The sequence below is a fragment of the Rhineura floridana genome, chromosome 16 (genome assembly GCF_030035675.1).
Source record: "Rhineura floridana isolate rRhiFlo1 chromosome 16, rRhiFlo1.hap2, whole genome shotgun sequence".
Lineage (NCBI taxonomy): Eukaryota > Metazoa > Chordata > Lepidosauria > Squamata > Rhineuridae > Rhineura > Rhineura floridana.
The window spans coordinates 13,992,888-14,012,576 of record NC_084495.1 but is presented as its reverse complement, the minus strand read 5'-3'; the positions used below and the strand labels follow the sequence as shown (position 1 = coordinate 14,012,576).

Genomic DNA, 19,689 nt, shown 5'->3' with positions numbered 1-19,689 from the left:
GCTGCTCTAGAGTGTAATATGAGATGTTCATTTAGCAGTGCACAGAAGACTTCAACTCTACAAGCCAGAAATAGAACAGTGATGAGAGAGTAAGACAGAACTGACTAGACATCATCTTGATTTTCTGATATTTTATTTGGGTAATTTGTTCATAGAGTTGTTTTAATGTACTTGAACATAGGGATGGGTGAGAATTTTACTGAATTCAGATTTAGCAACAGATTTTCCAAAATCCTGTGGTTCAGTTCAGTTTATTACACAACAGCCAAGCAGGCTTTTTTCATGCACACCAAAAAACAAAATCACAGGAGAAGCATTTAACAGTAAGTACAAAAATAAGAATACAAGAAGAAATGAATGTCAGGAATATGTTATAAAATATTGCAGAAATTAATAATAGGTATTAACAGAGTGGTAAGCAGTGGTAACGCAGCCGAAGCTCTGCTCACGGCTGGAGTTCGATTCCAACGGAAGGAGGAAGTCGAATCTCCGGTAAAAGGGGTCGAGGTCCACGCAGCCTTCCATCCATCCGTGGTCGGTAAAATGAGTACCCGGCATACGCTGGGGGGTAAAGAAAGGCCGGGGACGGAACTGGCAATCCCACCCCATATATACGGTCTGCCTAGTAAACGTCGCAAGACGTCACCCTAAGAGTCAGAAACGACTCACACTACAAGTGTGGGGACACCTTTACCTTTTTTATGAACAGATTTTTCAGTGCTCCGCTTATTCTCCATTGTTCAGTCCCTTTGCCATGACACCGGATTCCCCCCTCCTCAAATATTCCCTCAAATATATTGTTATTTTATTGATTTTACTTGCAGTACAGCAAAGCAATACATGTTGCTCTCTCTCTCTCTGCCACCCCCTCCACTTGAATAGTCCAAGCTCCAGATGGGAGGCATTAAGCCAAGTCTCACCCATGTTAATAGATTCCAGGCTTGCTGAGGAGGAGGTGGGGGTTGGGAACACTGAAAGCTGCTTTCCTCCTTTCCTTTCCAAAAGGAAAACAGCCAGTCTCTCTCTACTTGCTAATGTGAAAACTGACCAGCCTCAGTCACGCTGAAGGAGGTGGTGGCGAAGCAGCTTTCCTCTGTTTTATCAATATATTCTTTCAAAATATCAATATTTTCTTTCAATGGATCCATCCCTACTTGAATATTACTGAACTAACTTTGCAGGAAGGGAGTTGGCAGAACAGTGGCAAACAGTGGTTACATGAGATGAAGTTCTAGGTCTTGCTGACAAATAAAAACTGACAAATAACCAAGTCTGGATGGCATATACCTGAGAGTTCTTAAAGAAAGCAAATGTGAAATTGCTGATGTTCTAACAAAATATGTAGCTTGTCCTCCATACCTGACTGGAAAGTGGCCAATGTTAATACCAGTGTTGTTGTTGTTGTTTTAAAAAAGAGATTATACTACCCTGAACATTCCTGATCTCATCCGATCTCAGAAGCTAAGCAGGGTCAGGCCTGGTTAGTATTTGGATGGGAGACCACATGGGAATACCGGGTGCTGTAGGCTTAGAGGAAGGCAATGGTAAACCACTTCTGAATACCTCTTACCATGAAAACCCTATGAATATATATATATAAAAAGATTAATAGGGTTGCCATAAGTCGTAATCAACGTGAAGGCATATTACAACCACCACCAAGGGGGATAATGGAAATTACAGGCTGGTAAGCTTAATGTCTATTCTTGGAAAACTGGTGGGAAGTATTGTTAAATATTTAGTTGTTTATTTGGATTGCAAAGGAATTTTAATATTTTTCACTTTTTTATTTAATTTGTTTTGAACCTGTCCAAGCCTTTAGGCTCTGACTGCTTTGAATGTTTAAAAAATAACAACTACCAAGCAAACAAGCAATATATTTCAATAGTGCTCTGTTATGTTTAGGAGATATCCACTAGTTTGCTTAATGTCTTGATGTTACTTAAAATGTGCACAATTTGGAATTTAAACAGATCCATATATTACACACTTCCTAAATGGCACAGTGTTCCACTCCTAGAAGGTATAAAATAAAGAGCTTCTTGGCTACTTGTGCCAGGAACCTATTATCTATTTGCAAACATTACACTCTTCAGTTGACATGATGCGCTTAATTGACCTATCAAGTGACACATCTCCAATGAAGAATGGCAAATGAACCCTGCTCAGAATCTCACTTGAGAACTTGAATTTCTCAAGGACCTTGAGATGGGATTTCTGTTCAGAGAAAGTGGCTTCAAGCCAAACTATATGTGGCATAGGAGATCAGCAATCAGATCTCCTCCTTTTTTTAATGCTTAAGACAAAGCTTAGAGCACCACCGCATTTTGGGGAGCAGTGCAAAGCATTGGGGCACTGGTGGGAGAGTCCTTTAACCTTCTACCCACACAATTTTCCCAATCTAAATCATAACCCTGAAGCTGGGAGAAAATTATGCATTGTATTTTTCCTCCCATTTTTCTTCCCTGGAGCTCAGACTTGTTATTCTTTTATCTTCTTTGTGATGTAGATTATGCAGAGAGGTAAACAACTGAGGAAGACCCATTGCTCAGTGGCAGAGCATCTGCTTGGCATGGAGAAGGTCCCAAGTTCATCTCTGGCATCTCCAGGTAGGGCTGGAAGAGAACCCTGCCTAAAATCCTAGAGGGCTGCTGCCAGTTAGTGTAGACAATACTGAGCTAGGTGGACAAATGCTCTGACTTAGTGAAATATGAACATGTGTCTCCCTGGTTCTAGTCCAACACTCAAACCACTACACCACCCTGGCTCTCTGTGCAATCTTTGCTTTGTTTATACCAGATATGGGGAACCTTTGGCTCTCCAGATGTTGCTGAACTACAGCTCCCATCAGCCCTAGCAAGCATGGTCAATGGCCAGGAATGATGGGAATTATACTTCAGCCACATCTGGAGGGCCACATCTCTGAGATATTGGACTGCCCTACAAATTTGTCAAAACACAACATAATTTGTGTTGGTCTTTCACAGTCCAATCCACTTCCTGTGTAGCTTGGAAGAATTTGGTAACGTGTCTCTGAGCATATGGTGAGTGGTGGCAACACCTGCCATCTCCAAAGATGGAGAATTACACAGGAAGTGGATTGGATTACACAGGAAGTGGATTGGACTGTGAAAGATGGAACCAAATAGTCGTTGCATTTTTACAAACGTGTAGCACAGTACAATATCTCAGAGAGGAGGTCAGATCTCCTGCTCCTTGTGCATTCACTATAGCTGCCCAATTTCCCTGCTTTTTAAAGTTTGATAGACATTTCAGTTGGCTATAGGTACGTTTTTAAACCACAAAGTTTTTTTTCCCATTAGTGAATCTCTACTATGTACAAAATGGATCTTGTCTATTGTTGTTAGTGTTGTTAGTGTTATTATTAGCATTTATATCCTTCCCTTGCTCCTGCTCATGTTATTTTATTCTTTTGCTTATATGAAGTTGTGTGAAGCTGCGTGCTTCTTTCAATAACAATCAAACTTTTGATTGCAGCATGACCAGCACATGACCAGCTCCAAGGAACAGGGAAAAGGGGTAAGGAAGCTTTGTAGGAGCTTCCCGTTCAAATGTCTGGTACCTAATTAAAAGTCTCTTAAAATTAAATCCCTGTACTACATTCTTACAGTGCCGGAGATCTAGTACACCACATGAATTTTCATGAGGATTTTTAGAAAATAATTTGCAAATTGCTGTGGAAATTCAGAGAACTGAATTTAAGGTTGGAAAAATAAGAAATGGAGAGAACCAAGATCCTTTCCACCTCTAGCTGTACTCAGTGTATTGCTAAGTTAAAGTCACTTTGTGGTATACATATTCCACTCGGGAAGTTTTGCAGCAGCAGGATGTTGTTGACCTGAGCTGGAATTATGGCCTATTTGCACTTTTAACTCTTTGTCTCAAAGCTGAACTCCTCCTGGAACCCTCTTGGGCTGGAAATTACCATATGTGGCTGTAATGCCAACCTGGAACATAACAGCCACCTCTGTGCTTTCCAAAAGTCAATGGAAGCCACTTGGAATGAGTCAGCACCTCCCTTTATAGCTCCACTCATTTATGTCCATAGCCCTGACCTGGGTGCTCTTTGCTATACAGGGGATGATGGAGGAGAGTGACACAGAGAAAGAGAGAAGGAAACTGCTTACTATAGCTATGGATATATGAAAATGTAAGATGATTATTGAAATACTTGACTGACTGCATTATTTTTCACAGGAGACTAAAGTGTTTCTATGTCTGATTTCCAAGAGTCTCTCTTTCCTCTGTAGAGGAAAGGCACAATTTAGTTTTATCAAAGCTTCTGAAATTGCTCCAAGAATGTTGACTTTGTTAAATGATTCATGCACTGACTCCTTGGCCTTTTCAGCTTTTGTTCCTTTCTGAAGTTCATTCCGACATCTAGTTAAGGATTCAAAGAAGGTACCACCTCACCATTTAAAGTGTATTTACAACCCAAAGAGGCCCACACATAGGCTGAGTGATATATACTGTTCATTCAGCCTGTTCATTGGGCCTGTTTAATAGTGAATGTTCGGTTCCTCTGTGGAGACCTGTGAAAAATGATCCTGTTGCTATGTAGGCCAATTGTGAGAAGATAAGACATATATTTCACTAATGTGTAAGAGGAAAAAGAGTCTGAAGCTTAAATGGAGTTAAAGCAGGTTGGGGACTCTAATTTTGCAGTTTTTTTTTTTTTTAAACAGATTGGATTTCAGGATTTCTTTCTCATGGCCTAATTAAACAAATGTGGAAAAAATGTACCAAAGCTGTGGTCAAAGGGTAAGTGGTAAGGAGAGGGAAAATAAGAGATACAATCTTCCATGGGTAATATTTTCATGTGGGTGCTCCTAGATCCAGCTCTGTCACTAGAGGTGAAGGTGTCCTCACTGGATAAGAGTGCCTCCTATCAGGTTCATTTGGTAAAACACCTATGGCCATTCCTCGATAAGGTAACTTGGCCACAGTTGTTCATGCATTGGTAACCTCAAGGTTGCATTACTGCAATGCCCTCCATGTGAGGCTACTCTTGGGGTTGGTCCAGAAGCTGAAGCTGGTAGCAGCTAGGTTACTCGTGGGGGCAGACTACCTTCAGAATATAGCATCTTGCTATTGGATACCAGGCCAGATTCAAGGTGTTGGTACCAATATATAGGCCCTATACAGCTCAGGACAAGGGTAACTGAGAGACAGACCACCTTATCCCTTATTAACAGAGCTTGGAAAAGTTACTTTTTTGAACTACAACTCCCATCAGCCCCAGCCAGTGCCATGCTGGCTGGGGCTGATGGGAGTTGTAGTTCAAAAAAGTAACTTTTCCAAGCTCTGCTTATTAACCCATTGGGTCACTGTGGTCTGTGGGAGAGCTTCTCCTGCAAGTTCCAAAGACATCAAACACCTGCTCCAGGTAACACAGAACAGGGTTTTTAGTGTGGCTGCTTTGTGTGAAACAGCATTGTTGCTGAGATGAGACAGGTGCCTACTATCTGCACTTTCGGGAAGCAATGTAAGACATTTATGTTCTGACATCCAGGTGGATCACTAGGCCTCAGACACAGATGCCTACTTTGTATTGTTGTTTAAGTGTATCTGGTGCTCTTTTATGTGTAGTTAACTTTTTCAAGCTGTTTTTACTGTATTTTGTACATGACCATGAGACATGTGTATGGATGCATCATCATCATCCTATTTATTATTTTATTTATTTTATTTTATTACATTTTTAGACCGCCCTATAGCAATAAGCTCCCAGGGCAGTGTACAGCATAATAAAACAGGTTAAAATACAAAAACACAATAAAACATAATCAAAAATTTTCAATTTTAAATTCAAATTTTAAAATTTTTAAAATTTTTAAAATTTTTAAAATGCCTGGGCGAAGAGGTAGGTCTTTACCTGGTGCCGAAAAGATAGCAAAGAAGGCGCCAGGCGTATCTCATCAGGGAGGGCGTTCCATAGTTCGGGGGCCACCACTGAGAAGGCCCTAGCTCTAGTTATCGTTCTCCGTGCCTCCCTATGCGTTGGGACACGGAGAAGGGCCTTCGACGTCGAGCGCAGCGACCGGGTAGGTACATAGCGGGAGAGGCGTTCCGCCAGGTATTGCGGTCCGATGCCGTTAAGGGCTTTATAGGTAAGAACCAACACTTTGAATCTGGCCCGGAAACATATTGGTAGCCAGTGCAGCTGGGCCAGGACAGGTGTTATATGATCAAATTTTTTTGTCCCAGTAAGAACTCTGGCCGCAGCATTCTGCACCAGCTGAAGTTTCCGAACCGTCTTCAGAGGTAACCCTATGTAGAGTGCATTACAGTAGTCCAATCTAGAGGTTACCAGAGCATGGATAACTGTGGCAAGGTTCTCCCTATCCAGATAGGGTCGTAGTTGGGCTACCAGCCGAAGCTGGTAGAACGCATTCCGTGCCACCGAGGCTACTTGAGCCTCCAGTGACAGGAGCGGATCTAATAAGACCCCCAAACTACAGACCTGCTCCTTTAGGGGGAGTGTAACCCCATCTAGGGCAGGTTGGACATCAACCATCTGGGCAGAGAGCCCCCCCACCAGCAGCATCTCAGTCTTGTCAGGATTGAGTCTCAGTTTATTAGCTCTCATCCAGTCCATTATCGCGGCCAGGCAGCGGTTTAGTACATTAACAGCCTCACCTGAAGAAGATGAAAAGGAGAAGTAGAGCTGCGTATCATCAGCATATTGCTGGAAACGCACTCCAAATCTCCTAATGACCTCGCCCAGTGGCTTCATATAGATATTAAAGAGCATGGGGGACAGAACTGAACCCTGTGGGACCCCATATTGGAGTATCCAGGGACTCGAGTAATGCTCCCCAAGCACCAGCCTCTGGAGACGATTCTTGAGGTAGGAGCACAGCCACCGCCAAGCAGTGCCTCCAACTCCTAAGTCCGCAAGACGTCCCAGAAGGATACCATGGTCGATGGTATCAAAAGCCGCTGAGAGATCAAGGAGAACCAACAGAGTTACACTCCCTCTGTCTTTCTCCCGACAGAGGTCATCATACAGGGCGACCAAGGCTGTTTCTGTACCAAACCCCGGCCGAAAGCCCGATTGACATGGATCCAGATAATCAGTTTCATCCAAGAGAGCCTGGAGCTGGTGAGCGACCACACGCTCTAAAACCTTGCCCAGGAACGGAACATTTGCTACCGGTCTATAGTTGTCAAAATTTTCAGGGTCCAAGGAGGTTTTCTTTAGGAGCGGTCTCACCACCGCCTGTTTCAGGCAGGGTGGTACCACTCCCTCTCGTAAAGAGGCATTGATCACCTCCTTGGCCCATCCGGCTGTTCCGTTCCTGCTAGCTTTTATTAGCCATGAGGGGCAAGGATCCAGAGCAGAAGTGGTCGCCCGCACCTGTCCAAGCACCTTGTCCACGACCTTGAGCTGAACCAACTGAAATTCATCCAATAAAACAGGACAGGACTGTGCTCCGGACACCTCATTAGGCTCAACTGCTACAATATTGGAGTCAAGGTCCCGGCGGATGTTTGCGATCTTATCTTGGAAGTGTCTCGCAAACTCATTACAGCGGGCTATTGATGGTATTATTGCGTTCTGAGGACCAGAGTGTAAAAGTCCCCGAACAACCTTATAAAGTTCCGCTGGGCGGTTAGAAGATGACTGAATGGAGGCAGCAAAGTACTGCTTCTTCGCTGCCCTCACCGCCTTCACATAGAGCTTGGTAGAGATCTTCACAAGTGCAAGACCACAGCCGTCGGGAGTTCGTCTCCATTTGCACTCAAGCCGTCTCCTTTCTTGCTTCATCACTCTTAGCTCCGGGGTAAACCACGGAGCCAATTGAGCTCTGCAGAGGAGAGGGCGCACCGGGGCGATCGTGTCAACTGCCCGGGTCATTTCCATATTCCACAGATTGACCAGGGTTTCGACAGGAGCGTCAGTTTTATCAGCCAGAAAACTCCCCAGAGCCTTCTGAAAACCTTCAGGATTCATTAGTCTCCGGGGGCGGACCATCTTAATAGGTCCTCCACCCTTGCAGAGGGGAGAAAACATTGTGAGCCTACACCTCAATAGGCGATGATCTGTCCATGACAGAGGAATAGATGTAAAATCCCTCACTCCCAGATCACCATCCCCTGCTCCAGTAGCAAAAATTAAGTCTAGAGTGTGCCCCGAAATATGTGTAGGGCCAGTAACAAATTGAGACAGCCCCATGGCTGTCATGGAAGCCATGAAGTCCTGAGCCGCCCCAGACAAAGCGGTCTCGGCATGAATGTTGAGATCCCCCAATACCATAAATTTGGGGGATCGCAACACCAAACCCGCGACCACCTCCGTCAGCTCAGTTAGGGAGGCTGTTGGGCAGCAGGGTGGACGGTACACCAACAGTATTCCCAGTCTGTCTTGCTGGCCCAACGTAATATGGAGACACTCCAGACCATTAGCTACCTGGATAGGGTGCCTAATGAGAGGGATGGAACTTCTATAGACCACAGCGATTCCCCCTCCCCGACCCTCAGATCTACCCAGATGCTGAACCGAGTACCCAGGTGGGCACAGCTGGGAGAGATTAATGCCTCCCAGATTGCTCACCCATGTCTCAGTAATAAACGCCAGATCGGCCACCTCATCCACAATTAAATCATGGATGAGGGAAGCTTTATTATTTATCGATCTGGCATTAAGAAGCAGCAACTGGAGATCCGAGAGTTGGCTGATAGAACTACCAGCAATCCTGTGGATGTGGGGAGGACCGGAACACGGTACAGCCACCAATTGTCTGTGCCGAGTTCCCCTCAACCGGCATGTCCTCCTCACAACGCCATACCTCCCATTACCCGTCACTACGCTAACAGGGGCCCCCTCTGGTCCCCCCTCCCAATACCCTATCCTCCCGCCCAGGCACATAATAAAATAAAATAAAAATAAAATAAAATAAAAATACACACACACTCACAACATACAGTCATACAAACATCCACTCATTCCATTCAGGTCTACACAACAACCACAGTCCCGTGCTCCATGCGCACCAACGCAGCTCTCAAACCGTTCTTCCCGGGGAAAGCGCCACCTGGAGCCTGGTCCTGCGAGGTGCCCACGTGCAGAGCAGGAGCCCAAGAAGGAGAGAGCAGAGATGTTGGCCAAGCAGCAGCAGCAAAGCAGGCAGATGGCTCTCCCTCCCTGGGCGGTGATGGTCCTCTTCCCTTGCAGGCACTGGATCTCTTGCTCACTGCCCACCACATGTCAAGGTTTAGCCCCTCCCAGATGAAGGGCAATGGCAGCAGGGCCTTCTAGCAAATCTCCAGATTGCCAATGACTCTAAAGAGGTATCAGAGCTAGGGATGGAATTTCCTGAAAATCTTCATGTCAAGCTTATCTGCATGGATTTTTTTCTCTAATTCCTATCTCACTCTTCAGTCTTATAGAGAAGCAAGTTATTTTTTGTTTACTAGTTGTACTAAAAATACAAGCCATTTTAGCATAGTTTATGCATTATTAGACATGTAATACTTTAAGACTATTATCAGCATATACACTCTGGGGTTCCTAAAGTAACCACATAAACAAATACATGTAACAATGCAGAACTGTGTGTAAAAATAGTTATGTATTAACACTTTAAAAATCATGCTGGAGAAAAATACTACCACAGCTGATCACACCCGAGGAGGGGAAGATCTGATCTTCTCATCCTCTGGTGTGATCAGCAGGTTAGGTTCCAGACCCCCGTGCTACAGCTGATCAGCTTTCCGGTGGTTTTCGCTTTCCGTCGAGGGTCTGGAACCTAACCTGCCATATGAGTGGGGCCCTACTGTACAACAAATTATCACAACAGGAATAGAGTGAGTCCTGAAACCATAAGTCTCAAGTGCCCAAGGCCAAGGTAAAGAGGTGCATCTTCAGCACTTGCCAAAATCTGTACAGCATAGAAGCCAGGCACACCTCTGTGGGGAGGGGATTCCATAATTTAGGGGCTGCCACAGAGAATGCCCTTTCACAGGTCACCCCCTCGAAGTTCTGACGGTGGTGGAACTACCGAAAAGGCTCCAGTTACTACGAAGAAGGCCCCAACAACAACAGCAAGCTTGGCAGGAACTTCAGACACCACTGAACTGTCTGCCTAGCAACAGGCGAGGAAGAGGAGCAGGAGGAAATGCATGGAAGCACTTGCTCAGATAAGGCCTGAATGAGAGACAGGGAGGGATTCCTGGCTCCTATATAAGTTGCCACACCAGTCTGAACTATTTTATTGCTGAAGAAACATCTTTCAGCTCAGCTCCAAGGCAGCCTTCCTGACCTGGGGAAATGGACCCCAGGAAACAGGCTGCTTCCAGTAGCTGGTATATCGTTTCTGTCCTAGTAGTTTTCCAAGGCTGTAGACCACCTCAGAAAACACAGCTCCAACCCTCTGGCCAATGCCAGTCAGGTTCCCAGAGCCTTCTACTAGGAATGGATGATGACTCAGTCTATTTCCAGCCCATAGTCCCCTTCACAATCCTTTGCATGAAGAGTAGTGCCCATGTGTAGGGGTTTCCTGCAGTTGGGACCCCCAACTGTATGATTGTACAAATCATGTATACAGAGTTGGAGAACCTATGGCCCTCCAGATGTTGTTGGACTACAAATTCTGATCATCCATGATCATTGACCATGCTGGCTGGGACCGATGGGAGCTGGAGTCTTATAACATCTCCACTCTTTATCTAGGTGCTCATACTGAGACATGTCAGGAGGAAGTACAGCCCAGGCACATAATGCCAGGGGCGGGGACCGCATGGCATGGTCTTGCTCCTTGGTCATTGTGCGTTACCTCTTCATCACAGTAAGGCCTGAAGGGGCTCATGACACATTCACATGTGTTCACTCCTAAGTCTGCTCTGACTCTTTTTTTGCATTCATTTCTGTTTTTCTTCAGAAAATCTGCATATACATTGGTATTAAATATATTTTAAATATGTATCTTCAATTACCTTTTATGGAACATATTTCAATACATTTGTTTAGCTGAGAACTGCATCCGAAAATCTGTGATGTTTTATTTTCAGTTCCTTTTCTAGTTATTCCCTACACCCTAAAATCCTCTTTTCTGGTCAGGCACTGCCACTTCAGACCCCATCAGCATACATTTGTGAAAGCAGGATTTATTTGTTTTTGTCTGCTGTGTAGCACATTTAGGAATTGCAAATCTATAAATTTTCACTTCTCCCAGTTTCTCATTTCTTTCGATCTTAAGTTCAGTTTTCCGCATTTCCATATCTGTTTGCGATGTTTTTTAAAAAAAGTTCTCATGAAAATTCATCAGCATTTTAATACAAATTTATCCTGATATACATATCTTTGTATGCAGCTTTGCCTAATATACACATTTTTGGAAAACAATTTATTCTAAAATAATGCAATTTTGAATGTTATTTTCATTAATACATGCATTTTCATGGACACTTTACCTCAATATATGCATTTTTGTACACAGTATTTGGCTGGAGAACTGCGTTACAATATTTTAAGAAGTGCAAATTTTGAAGGATGACTTTGGTTTGGTTCACGTATTGTTTAGGATGATGTGGATTTGGCAGATTGTGCTGTAAGGCAATCAAAGGGAATCAAATTTATGTCCCATCACATTATGCTTGCTAATCTTGTGAGGCACTGGTTTGGTTTTGTGGGATTCTGGTGTCCTGAAAGGATCCCCAACACATAGCTGCTCAGTCCTTCTTTGCATCTCCTATTACCTGCCTTGCTGTGAATGCCCAAAATTATGTGCTGCTGCTTTCCCAATACCAGTGTTTCCAGGCTCTGGCCCCATCTGTATAATACATTTAGAGCAGTATTAAACCACTTTAAATAGTCATGGCTTCCCCCAAAGCATCCTGGGCACTGCAGTTTGTTACTGGTGCTGAGAGTTGTTAGGAGACCTCTATTCCCCTCCAATGGCCCGAGTAGTTTAACAATCAATCCCATTTCCCATGGTTGTAAATACTGAAGTGGTATAATAGGACTTTAAATAGTGCTTTAAAAGGATGTGACCTATGTTTCTTACTTATGCCATTTTGATGATGTAACCCCTGTAACCTTAGGGTGATGGACGGGATATACATTTTAATAATAAATAATCTGTTAAACCATTGGTATGGATTCCTCCAAAGAATCCCAAGACCTGCAGTTTGTTAACGGTGCTGAGAGTTGTTAGGAGACCCTTGTTCTGCTCACAGGGCTACCATTCCCAGAGTGGTTTAACAATCAATCCCTCTTCCCAGGGAAAACTGGGAATTATAGCTCAATTATTGTCTCCAAACTCTTGGCACCCTTCACAAACTATAGTTCCCAGGATTATTTGGGGGGAGCTGTGACTGTTTAAGATAGCATGATACAGCAGATGGGGCCTCTGTCTTTGGATGATCCTGGCATCTAGATTTCCACTCATCTACTGGCTCTCTTTCAGCTTTGCCTGATAGATTACCCAAGCTTCAACCCAGCTTGCAGCTGATCTCACTCTTCCTGGCTGTGATCCAGCAAAGGCTGTTCGTGCTGTTCCTTCCCTTGAGGCTCAGACAATAGGCAAATCCATGCCCTGGCTCAAAAATAGGCCACTGAGAGCCATCACAACTATGGAAAGACAGCAGGGCAGTTGCGAGCAGCTGCTGTTTGGTAGTGAGTTTCTTTTATCCCCAGAGAGATGGGCATGAAGAAAATCAGAAACAGTATATTTCCTCAAATGAGAAAATAGGTAGAGTTACATCCCATAAGACAGTCAATCCACAGGGAATCTACACTAGTTATTAACTTAACGGCCCAATGGATGCAATCTTTGCTTCATATACATGAAGCTGACAGAGCGCTTATCTGAAAAGTAAAGAATTCTGAAAAAGGAAAGTAGGTGAGGAATGACATTTGCAGGGAGCTCACTATATCTCGCCACTGCTTTCAAAATTGAATATATGGAATTGAATATATTTTCATCTCCATGAACTGGCAGAAACCTATGACGGGAAGTTGATTAATCATTTTTAATAAAACAGAGGAGGTGAAACCTAAAGGAATGTTCTAAGAACATATTCTCCTTCGCACTGAATTTAGCTGTTTTAAAAAGACACCCCCCACTTTACTTCACTTATAGCTCAAGCTGTGCCAGAATTTAGAATTGTTACATTTTTTGGGTGGTGGGAGTGGTGGATGTACTGCCATACATCCTTCTCTTCCCTGGCAAAAGGGTTCCTTTAAACACATCCAGGAAAGCAATAAAAGTTGACACCAGCTGTGCCAATTATTTCACTAGATAGACTTGACTTTACAGACCAGATAATGATTCATCACTCATCTGCAGAGAGACTGACTTCTTAAGATCTTAACAGAAGCTTTTGCTGGTCATGTGCTCCTTCTGCCTGGTCTCTTAATGGTAGTTTGTGGAATAATATTGGTACATGGAGTCTCTCCTAGCAATGGGCTGTCAGGTTTTGTTATACCCAGGCGGCTGTCCTACTTCCAAGGGCCCCCTGTGCAGCCAGTCAGGATTAGTGCACGTGCCATCCTCTTGAGAGGATCCTCCTGCTGCATGAGTCAGCCCATTCCCATGCATTCATATTTGCACTTGCTGTGGGCAGTCCTTTGTATTGCTCTTCCTTTCCTCTCTCTGATTTGGAGCCTCCAGCCACTCCCAGTCTGTTCTAATTAGACTGCCTTTAGCCATCCCCTCTTAGGTCATCCATTCCTATATAGAATTAATAAGCTTCTACTTTTTACTACAGCATATGCTTGCATTATATAAAAGAGTATTATTAAGCAGTTTCAGACCTTTATCTAGACTTCAGATAGGGCATCAAAGGGACAATTGCTGGATTCCACGTATTTCCACACAATACAATTGCTGGATTCCACATTCCTCCATACATTACAGTGGAATCCTGAACAAAGTTACACACATGTAAACCCTATTCAAACCAATAGGCCTTGCAAGATTGCAATTGTGCAAGGGATTACACTATCTCTTGCTCTGTGTGTGTGTGTGTTACATTACAAAGTACCACAAACCTAAGGAGGAAGGAGAAATTTGTTCAGACTGCATTTTAAAGTAAACAGACTTAATTCACTAATTCTGAACTTGTATGCAAATTGGAACACAGCAACCAATTGAATTATGTACTTTTCCAAATTGTCCAGTGCAGGTTGATTAAAAATGGGCACATTTTAAAGGCATTATTGGCACATCTTTTTTAAAAAATTGTGCCCCCCCCAAAAAAAAACTAGTATGGAACTAGTGCTGACCCACTACATTTACCCAGTTTTGTCTACCATTCTCTGGGAAGGAGGGTCATCCCATCATTTGTGGTGATGGGAAGAATGCTGGTGACATTCTTCTTTATGAGGGTCTTGACACTTACCTTACTAAGAACATAAGAACAAAAGAAGAGCCCTGTTGTATCAGGCTAGTGGCCCATCTAGTCCAGCATCCCGTTCTCACAGTGGCCAACCAGATGCCCAGGGGAAATCCCCAAGCAAGACCTGAGTGAAACAGCACTCTCCCCTTCTGAGACTTCTGGCAACTGGTTTTCAGAAGCATGCTGCCTCTGACTATGGAGGCAGAGCGTAGCCATTGTGGCCAGTAGCCTTTAATACCTTTATCCTCCATGAATTTGTCTAATCTTCTTTTAAAGCCATCCAAGTTGGTGGCTATCACTGCCTCTTGTGGGAGCGAATTCCTCAATTTAACTGTGTGTTGTGTGAAGAAGTACTTTCTTTTGTCTGTCCTGAATCTTTAGGCATTCAACTTCATTGGATGTCCACAAGTTCTAGGGCTATGAGAGAGGGAGAAATACTTTTCTCTGTTCACTTTCTCCAGGCCACATATAATGTTATACACTTCTATCATGTCGCCTCTGACTTGCCATTTCTCTAAACAGCCCCCAATGCAGCAACCTTTCCTCATAGGGGAGTCGCTCCATCCCCCTGATCATTCTGGTTGCCTTTTTTTAAAAGACAAGAGGTATGTTCTTGCTTCAATTGCAGCCCAACTCTCCCACCTTCCTGGCTCAAAAAAAGGAGAAAGGTATTACATGGCTTTACAATAAGCACAGGAAACAAGAGAAGCTGCCTGGGGAGCGCCTGAGCACTATGAAGGATTAAAAAAAAGTTTTAAAATGACTTCATTTATTCCCCCCCCCACAAAGATCATTGTCCTTTGAAGGTGTTGAATGGCATAGTTGGCAGACACCTCATCAGGTACTGATAGCAAGAAAACCTATTGATGGGTTGGGTTTTTTTGAAATGGGGGAGAACTGAAGACTTTCCAATTGCTATTGCTACTTCCTAGATTCCCCTGTGAAGAAGTGTGTGTGAAGGCTTTAGGCATGTAAGGGAGAAAGCAAACAAACACTATTGTTAAGTTCCTACACAAATGCAGACTGGGATAAGGTTTCTACTTAAACGGCATGTTGAAACAGGAAGGTCTTCAATAGGTACTGAAAGGATAACAGAGATGGTGCCTGTGTAATATTTAAGGGGAGGGAATTCCAAAGAGTAGGTGCCACCACACTAAAGGTCTGCTTCCTATGTTGTGCAGAATGGGCCTCCTGATAAGATGGTATCTGCAGGAGGCCCTCACCTACAGAGCACAGTGATTGACTGGGTATATAAGGGATAAGATGGTCTTTCAGGTATCCTGGTCCCAAGCTGCATAGGGCTTTGTACACCAGAAGTAGAACCTTGAACTTGGCCCAGTAGCTAATAGGCAGCCAGTGCAATTCTTTCAGCAGCAGGGTGACATAGTGATGATACCCTGCCCCAGTGAGCAGTCTCATTGCCACATTTTGCACCAGCTGCAGCTTCTGGACCAACCTCAAGGGTAGCACCACATAGAACGCATTACAGTAATCCAGCCTGAAGGTTACCAGTGTATGGACAACAATGGTGGGGCTATCCCAGTCCAGAAACAGCTGTAGCTGACTTACCAGCCAAAGCTGGTAAAAGGCACTCATAGCCACTGAGGTCACCTGGGCCTCTAGTGACAAAGATGGATCCAGGAGCACCCCTAGACCCTCTTTCAGAGGGAGTATGACCCCATCCAAAGCAGGCAACTAACCAATTATCCGAACTCGGGAACCACCAACCCACAGCGTCTCCATCTTGCTAGGAGTCAAAGTCAGTTTACTGGCCCTCACCTAGCCCACCACTGAATCCAGGCACCGGTCCAGGGCTTGCACAGTCTCTCCTGATTCAGACGTTACTAAGAAATAGAACTGTGCATCATCAGCGTACTGCAGATACCTTGCCCCAAATCTCCTAATGACCACTCACAACGGCTTCATATAGATGTTAAACAGCATGGGGGACAAGATAGTACCATGACACCCCACAGCATAGCTGCCAGAAGGCCCAATGCTATTTTCTGAAACAGACCCTGAAGACAGGATTGAAACCTCTGTAGAAAAGTGCCTCAAATACTCACCAAGTTGACTTATACTCCCCCATCCTTCTCCTGATAAAGGTCATCAATTGGGTGACCAGAGCTGATTCAGTCCCATAATTAGGTCTGAACACAGATTGGTAGGGGTCAAGATAATCTGCTTCATCCAAGTGTACTTGCAATTGCTGCATCACAATCCTCTCAAATCACCTTCCCTTAAATGGGGATATTTGTGACTGGTTGTTATCATAAATAAACCAATGGGTCCAAGGTGGGCTTTTTCAGGAGCAGTCAGATCACCGCTTATTTCAGAGTGGCTGGGATCACTCCCTCTAGCAAAGATGCATTGACTACACTCTGGACCACTTGGTTATACCCCCTTGGCAAACTTTATAAACCTAAGAAGGGCAAGGGTCGAAAAGACAAACTGCTGTCCGTATAATCGCAAGCCCCTTGCTCCATGTCAACTGAAACTGATAACTTGCTCTATGTCAACTGAAACACCATGTCAACTGAAACTCCACATCATCAGGCTGCATCAACTGAAACCATTCCCAAGAAGTTGCAGCAGATATTGCACTGGACACCTCACTGGGGACTATAGTAAATGTGGATTGTGGATAGGGTGCCAAGATTGCTACAGCGAGCAACTTTACCCTTGAAGTGTCTTTCAAACAATTCACAGTGGGCTTCCAAAGGATCTCAAACTCCATTTCCTGGAGCATATGTTAACAGAGTTCAATATGACAAAGCTCCAGTGGACGGCTACTTGAGGATGCAATGGAGGCAGAGAAGCGAACCTTCTTTGCTGCCCTCACAGCCACACAGTAGGCACAGTTATGTTGTTTCACTCATGCCCATTCAGCCTCACAGCATGTTTTTTGCCATTTGCGCTCAAGCCATCATTTTAGTGGAAACAAACAAGGTGAAGATTGCAGTCAGTGTGATATGGGGCACATCAGGGGATCAGACCCCATGCCCACCTCACTCCCAGAACAGGAACTTAGCACAGTCACTTAGATCAAGGGTTCTGGAACCTGTGGCCCTGCAGATGTTGCCGGACTACAACTCCCATCATCCCCAACCATTGGCCCTGCTAGTTGGGGCTGATGGGAGCTGGAGTTCAACATCTGGAGGGCCACAGGTTAGCCACCTCTGACCTAGATCCTGACACATTTACGTGAATGTAAAACCAATTAATGGAACTTCAGTGTAACTTGTTTTCCCAGTAACCTAGGCATGCTATCTGGAAGGTAATCCCACATCAGTTTAATGAGGACAAGATTTATCAGACTTTCTTCTGAATTTGTATGTGGCAGGGGGCTGGTGGAGAACTTAGTGCTCCGGTCCTAACAACTATCTTCTCCAAAAGCCAGAATACAATCCTATCTTGTTTGTCTGAGTGACTATGTCCCATTGAAAGCAGAGACAATTACTTCTGAGAAGACTGATGCAGGATGGAATGATAAGTCCCTTTGAAATGAACTGATATTTTTTTCCACCGCTAGCCTATAGGATAGGGATGGGGAGAAATTTGATCAGGTCACATTAAAAGCAGAATTTGTCCAATTCACACTTTCTGAAATAATATGAGAACTGAAATACAGCCATTCTTTGAAATTTGCACTTACCCAAATTTTGCAATTCAGTTCTCCAGCCAAGCAGTGTTGACAAAAATGCATATATTAGAGGAAAGTGTGAATAAAAATTAAAATGTTAGTAAAAATAACAGACGCAAATGTGTTATATTAGGAGAAATTGCTTGCAAAATATGTACATTTAGTCAAAACTGCATATACAAATGTTTATTATCTCACTAAATCACTGAAGACATCTTGTGAGGATTTATTACCAAATTTGTTTTGTAAATTACTGCAGAATTGAGAACCAAATTTAAGATTGGAAAAATGAGAAACTAAGATAACTGAACTTGGCAGATCCTTCCATCCCTAACACAGGAATGAGAGAAAGGTCCCTCTTTCCTCCACCTCCAATTTTCCCAGCCATACTCCTTCACTTTTGAGGAATGGTTTGAAACTTGGAAGCATTTGGCTCTCAAGAGGGAGCTGCATTGCTAAGTATGACATCACAAGACTATGTAAATATGTAATCCTGGTTCTCTGCTGATGTTTATTTGCGAACATATGTCCTCATTTGGTAAGTAGAAAGGGGAGGAATAAAATAGAATGATAGGGAATGAGTATATGGTGTGAATGTTTCTGATTGGATGCTGGATTCTCTGGTTAAGAGGAGGAGATGAGTGAGGGTTTGTGTTTAAAATATACTAAGAGCTTTTGTCAGTTAGTAGTCAGTTGGTTTTATTCTGGGGTTTGGATAGACAGATAGATAGATCAGATAGATAGATAGATTAGATAGATGATAGATATATACATAGATGATAGATAGATGATAGATAGATGATAGATAGATAGATAGATAGATAGATAGATAGATAGATAGATAGATAGATAGATAGATAGATAGATAGATAGATAGATAGATAGATAGATAGGTTTAAAAATACTCATCTGAAAATAATAAAGTATCATTTTGTTTTTATTTGTTCCATACTCAGGCTTATTGATTACTGTATGCCATAAATAAATATTGGTTAGGGGGTGTTGAATACACAAATGGTATTGATTCTAATACAATCTGCAATGTCTCTTGGTGAATAAACTGGTGGCAGCATTATTCCATAGGCGTATCCCTTGTAGGAAAGGTTTGCTACACGCACAACTGACAATAAATATTACCACAGTGGGTTAGGGATATCTAGGATCACCCAGGGATAAGGGTGGGATATTGTGGAGCATCCAGGCTGTGAGTGGAAATATTGCACGTGAGGTTGGAAAGTGTTGAATAGCCTCTGTACATGTATAAAGGGTATATTATACAGTGCATAGAGGCAGACATCCCCCTTGTCTGCTGCAAGAAGGCAGGGATTAGTGAGTGGGGATGTCACACTAAGCAAGCTTCAGTACAAATAAATATGCTAATTGGGCACCTCATGCTTAACGTCTTGATGCACTTTTGTCCTGTGCAAGGCTAAAACATTTTTTGGAGAGGGAACAAACAGGGTGCCCAAGAGCTCTGCTCAAGAGAAGCAGACACAGGAATGAGAATAGGGGGAAAGAAGTTTGTCTTCTTAGGTGAAAAAATGTTATAAACAATAACACAGGATAGGGGGAGCAATTCAATTCTGTGTGCATTTTAATGGGAAACTGTCTAAGGTGCACTTCTTGAGCCAACACATAAACTGAAACACAGCCGCTTTTCAAAATTTGTACCTCTCCAAATT

The 19,689-nt window shown here is 43.5% G+C and overlaps 1 long non-coding RNA gene and 1 pseudogene across 1 annotated transcript in view; one reads left to right on the top strand and one right to left on the bottom strand.

Annotated features, from left to right (window-relative positions):
• LOC133371262 (uncharacterized) overlaps positions 1 to 19,689 on the bottom strand; it is a 384,062-nt gene that overhangs the window by 104,540 nt on the left and 259,833 nt on the right. The gene's annotated exons all lie outside the window — the stretch shown is intronic.
• Positions 1,417 to 1,529, top strand: LOC133371569 (5S ribosomal RNA; annotated as a pseudogene).